This window comes from Lates calcarifer, linkage group LG15, assembly GCF_001640805.2.
Source record: "Lates calcarifer isolate ASB-BC8 linkage group LG15, TLL_Latcal_v3, whole genome shotgun sequence".
NCBI classification, from domain to species: Eukaryota; Metazoa; Chordata; class Actinopteri; family Centropomidae; genus Lates; species Lates calcarifer.
Genome location: NC_066847.1, coordinates 26366642 through 26372641, shown reverse-complemented (window position 1 = coordinate 26372641; position 6000 = coordinate 26366642). Strand labels below are relative to the sequence as shown.

Here is a 6000-nt window from a genome sequence, read left to right as displayed (position 1 = left end):
AATGAATGACTATGGATAGACTGGGATTAAGGATCCTGGATGGGAGCTCTGGGGTGGGGTGATGGAGAAGTTGGCTGGGGCGTGGGGAGGAGGGGGGTTGTGAGTTAGGACCAAGGGGTGGGGTGAGGTAGGGGTAAGGGTGTAGGGCTGGGACACTGAGGAAGTTAGGAGGACTGGAGTTTATAGTTTGGAGTCGGGTGAGGGAATGACTGAGGGAATTGGGGGTGAGGAGGGATGGACACGGGAAGGGTGCGGTGAGTGTTGGGAAACTGGGGTTAAGACAGGGACAAAGGCCATTGTAGAAACTACACCAGAACTTCCTCTCTGCTGTGACAAAAAAAAATTCCAAGTCTTGTAGCTGTATGGGGTATTTCTGGCCCAGGTAATAAATGCAATGCTGAATAGATTTTTATTTAATCACTTAAAATAACCAATACATTGAATTACATTAATGCTAAATCAATTTATTTATAGTGTGGGATTCGGTGTAAGGAGACTATGAATTTGGTGGACTTGCGTTTCTGTGATGTGGAGACTGCGGTGAAGCATGATTCCGGAGCTGGTTTAAGGTCCATGAATTGAGGTTTGTGGGAGCAGTTATATTCAGTTTTTTTTTCCTCTCTTCTCAGGACCACAGTGGGAGGCTGATGTCAAAAAATGACTGATTTTAGCTGAGATAGATGGATTACAGATAAGTTGGAATACAAAAGAATTTGGACTGAGCTGCAACATGTGAGAGCAGAGTTGGCTTCGAAGCTGGGAAGTGGGTCTGGGGGTTTAGGGGAGGGTTGGGATGAGGGTCATTTGATGCTGTTTTGGCTGTTCCCAGATTCTCTCTCACTCCTTCTCTTTCACTCTCTTTCTCTCTCACACACATACACACACACAGACACTTTGTGTTGTGCACAAACTCCTTTCATCCTAAGCCAGTTGTCTGTCCAACTCTTGGGAGACTTTTGGGAAGATGATAATATGGACGATACGGAGCACAAGATGACTCAGCCACAGGAATCCCAGAAAACCCACAGTGGCTGGCGGGACTACATAGAGAGAGAGAGACAGTGAGACAGAGGGAGACAGAGGAAGTGTGTGTCTAAGAGAGAGAGAAATATGAAAACCAAGGAGAAGTAAAGGAGAGAGGGAGTCATGAGAACATGTCATTGGAATTAATGATTATTTGGACTGAGTTCATTCTGGGAATTGATGACCTTGACCTTATCTTATGTTCCCATTAGGAGTTCATAACTACCTCTTAATAGTCACTAATAACCACAACTAAATTAAAGATTGACAACCAATAAACAACTTGTCCAACGTCGACTGACTTTCTGATCGGCATCATGTTGACCGAGGTAATACAAATGTCTTTGTTTCAAAACTGTGCATGTGGTTTAAGAAAAAAAAATGCAATTGGAAGAAAAAGGTTCTTCCACAGTTGTTTTGAGGTAAAGGCTGAATGCCAAAAGAAACATTAGCATCAATGAATATTTCATCGCCTATCATGACTAACTGTAATAACTGTCCACAGCCAAATTCCACAAATGCAGCAGCTGAGAACTGTCCCTGCCTAAGGCTTGAGATGTGAGATGTTTGTTCGAAGTGCACCTGGCCTTAAGATTTTTATGTTTCTGAGTTCATTATTTAATTGCAATATACTATATTTGTAAGTTCTGTCTGTAGTTATCCAATTGTATGCTGGTGGGATTGCGTTATGGCACAAAATTGATTTTTTAAAAGTGTGCAGCGCTTCCAGTGCACACAGTTTTCCGAGTCTGTTGCAGTGGCTGATGGTTTAAAAAATAAAAACAAAAACAACAGAACAGTCCTTAGTTGTTGAAGGTGATGCAATAGAGTTACTTTGTAATAAAATCCAAAAGGTTTATGGGAAATGTGGATTTAATTTGTGGAACACCAGCAACACCACTGACATGATTCAGATATTACTGGTCATCTCTAGCAATGTTTTACAATACCACAACTAATGTGAGAATGATATATTAAGGACTAGAGATCCAACATGTCACACACTTTTTTTTCTCTTTGGCTCTGTGCTGTTATTGGGGCTGACATTGCATCTCTGCTGGGGTATTTTGTCTGTTGTCCTGCCAAGCTGACACGAAGGGGTCCAGAAACAGGCCCGGGATCAGCTTTGAGGCTGAAGTCCAATATGCTGTCCCCTCTCTGCCACTGGGCAGGCACAACTGGAAGGAAGTAAAGGGTCATGCGAGAGGAAGTACAGTCCTAAGTTTTATGGATTGCGGTTTCTGGCTGTGTGACAACCCAGAGATGTAGAACTGTTTTCTTATCCATCCTAGAACTCCAGGCAAGCACAATACAAATTATCTTGTTTTTTTTTTTTTTGTTTATAAAGTTGGATGTTTCTGTTTTCGATTTTCTCAATATCATAGCTTCACAAGCTAGAGAGGAAAGCCAAGACAGACTCAAATTATGAGTAAGCATTTGCTGTAACTGCGGATAATAAAAGTGTAATTTTTGATAGAACGGTACAGATTTAATATAATTGAAAGCAGAAATCCCCCTTAAATTAGAAACACCATCTGTTGTGTCAAAACTGGATATGAGCCCCCATAAAATGCCAGGATTATGACATAAGTGAAAAAGCCAAAACATCTGCAAAGTTGTGATGCAACAGCCCATTTCACTTTTTATTAAAAAGAGTAGTTTTACAGGGGATGCCACCAGCAGTGACATACAAGTGAGATATATTGGGCTCTGTTTGAGGATTCACACTCGCTCTTGTGCCAGTCTGGCAGTTAGAGACAAGCAGAGGAGTAGAAAAGTGCTGACTCACCCTTGAGCTCCTGGTATCATGTACCTTCCAAACTTTCGCAGTGTTGCAGTGACCTTGAGCAACACAGAGTGGAGCAAGCGAGTGAGTGACTGAGGAAAACGAGGAGTGGAGAGGAGAGAGAGAGAGAGAGAGAGAGAGAGAGAGAGAGAGAGAGAGAGAGAGAGAGACCCCTCCAGCCTGCTTCTCGACAGATAATCTGTCAGCCCCCCACCGGTCCCCAGACTCATGGTACATGCGGCATACACACACATATGCTTCGTAGAGCTCATACACACACACTCCTCTCTCGCCAGCCGCCTACCCCTGCAGCACAGCCGAGTGTCTGACAGAGAGGTGGTTGGTGGAGAACGCACACATCTCCCTCCTCTCCTCTTCCTTTTTAAACTCCATCCATCACACCCAACACATCACTTTCCTTCTCTATCTTTCACTTCCTGCCTTCTCTCCCATACATTATCTCTCATCTCTTTCATAACCTTCCCATCTCTCTCGCTGTGGGTGCGTCACGCTCACTCTCTCACTCTTTGTTTGTCCTTTTTCTCTCCAATTTATTATGCCTTTTATTTGTCTTTGCCTAAACCGCCTGGGTTAGTTGAGATGGAAAAAAAAGCTTAATCAGTGAAAAATGAACACTGTAGCGAACACACACTGGTCTGTAATCTAAGTACAGACTGGAACACAGTTGATTATGTTAGCACTGTGAAGTGTTATAACAAACATGTGAAACAAGGCCTGCCTTCAATGGATGTTGAAATTGCAAACTATTGATTAGTTCACTTACTGTCTATCAGCGCACATGCACATTTTGTTTCACTCTTTCACTGTTTGACACACACACACACACACACACACACACACACAGATCAGTGTCAGTCTGAGAGAGAGTAGTGATATCGAGGTCTGGTCACAGTCTCGCCAAGTACTTGCCTCAGAGGTCTCCTGCAGGCGTACTGCACTCTACAATAGACCTCTGTCTTAGGTCCAGACACACAGACACACACACTGATACAGACATGTGCAAATTACACACAGTATGACCCTCATGCCCCCATGTACCCTAACATACATACATACTACTCCTACATTTAAGTCAGTGAGTTACACAATCTTGCACGCTAGGTACTTTTCTGGCCAGTTTCAGTGGATCATCCCATGCAGGCTGTCCTACGAGAGTGTTAATTATCCTGGGGAAATGGATACAACAGTTAACTCGTGTGTCTTTTTTTCCTGAGTGGGTAGAGCGCAGAATGAGTCAGTGGGCTGACATTAACCGGCAATCCTGTAAAGTACGCTGATGCATTGCAAAGACCGAAGATGAGTCACTCTTCACATCAAAGATGATAATTGCGCTTACTGACTCAATTACCACATTTGGATTTGAATGATTTTCATGGAGGTTGTTGCTGAACAAGCTGAAGTGAAGAGACATACTGTAGGCACAAAGACTGGGAGGCAGAGGGAGAATAGGAGAAATGGGTCTGGGCAGTAAATTTGCAGGAGAGAGATTTAGAATACAGAGTGGTGATGCTTCCTCCACCACGTGTGATCGTTTAGATCACATTGTTTGTTCTCAATGTCTTAACTGCTCTCTCGTCCATCTTTCTGCCAAGTTAATTTCCCCGCTATGTGACGGTTAGATTTATTGACGTGTTCCCTCACTGAGCCACCACAGGAGGTGGAGAGGCGCAGATGTGATGAAGCACTGTCCAGAATCCAAGAACTACAGTCGAGTTCCCGAACTGTGCCAAGAGCCACGTGAATGTGGGTGGGGTGATGCGGTGGTGTTGGTGAAAGCAGCTGAAACTTCCAGAGATGCTGTGAACTAAATTCAATCTAACATCTGTAATGGGAGATGTTCAGCTGGTGATGCTCATCTTGTAGATGGATAAGTGGGTGGTGGTAGCTGGTTATGGATTGAACCAGGTGATACATATTCACATTGTAGTTTAGGGGTGGTAATGTTAAAGGTTAAAGGAATAGTTCACCCACAAACTGTAATTTTGCCATTACTGACTAATATCAGTCAAAACTCCAGTGAGGTTTGAACACAAAATGAGTTAGCTTGCAATTTCAGGAAGCTGAAGTAGAGTGTGTTTTTTTTTTTTTTTCCTTTTTTCAAAAATGAATCCAAAGAGCTCATGCAGCTCAAAAATAATCACGGATTGATGATTTGATGACATGACATTTTCTGTGCAAATTTAGCTATGCTTTCAAATGACATTTGTGACTTGGCGTGATACAGTACAGATACTGCATTTTATAATTGAATAGTATCATTTATCACCTTTCACTGTAATCGATATGACCATATTATATTATCATAAAGAACTGTGCCAGTCAAACTTATGATTACCAGGAAAAAAAACAAAAAAAACTAAATTACTGATGTTTTTGTTTTAAACAGAGATTTGTCAAAATGCATAACATAGACATCAATTTCATCATTTTCTATGTGATGTTGCGCATGTAGATGTGTGTCATATTGTGATATATATCACTCATCACTCACTGTGTATGTTTGTAATATGTGATATGATATGATTGGGAAAGAGTCTGACTATGATGGCTCTCAAACTTGATTTAGCCCCTTATCAAACCCAATAATCACCCACATGGACATAATAAAATGACAAAACAGCTATCCATTTTTGTTACAGAGTATCCATCTAATTGACTCTACTTCTACTGACAGAAGCATGAGAAATGTTCAAAATTCCACCCAAAGCATCTCTCACTAAAACAATGTAAGTTTTCACACATAACGTAACTCCTGAATTCTTGAGATGTCTGACAAAACAAAAGCCATAGCTGTTGCTTAATGAAGCATTTCATTTCCATCATCGTTCCTACACCCCCACAGGATTTCAATGTGTCTTTTTATTTGATGTATATGTGAAGTGCAGCAGAGCACTGTATCTATGTAATTTTAGATAGAGGGCTCTGAAGCAGTGCCTCAGTCTTCAGAATGGACTGGTAATGAGAGTCACAATTTTCTTCACAGAAATAACTGATGTGTCTCTGTATGAAGGGTGTGTGCATGTGTGTGTGTTAATGCTTTGTGTGTGGAACAAAGATAATTGAATGTAAGTGGTGCCTATCAACTGTGGTTGTATTTCTCTGTGGTATTGAGACCTGTGGAGATTTGAAAACTCATTTAGCTGTGCCACTTCAAAGAAAAGAAAATATTA

The 6000-nt window shown here is 41.7% G+C and overlaps 1 protein-coding gene across 2 annotated transcripts in view; it reads left to right on the top strand.

Annotated features, from left to right (window-relative positions):
* The first annotated feature begins 251 nt into the window (after nucleotides 1-251).
* The window catches only part of LOC108888786 (RNA-binding motif, single-stranded-interacting protein 3), a 125118-nt gene continuing 119369 nt past the window's right edge, over nucleotides 252-6000 (top strand). Inside the window, exons 1-2 of one of the 2 annotated variants that reach the window (XM_018684982.2) lie at nucleotides 252-382; nucleotides 475-583. The gene's annotated coding sequence lies outside the window, so the exon portion shown is untranslated. The remainder of the gene's footprint in view (nucleotides 383-474; nucleotides 584-6000) is intronic. The other variant, XM_018684971.2, reaches the window with a different exon arrangement.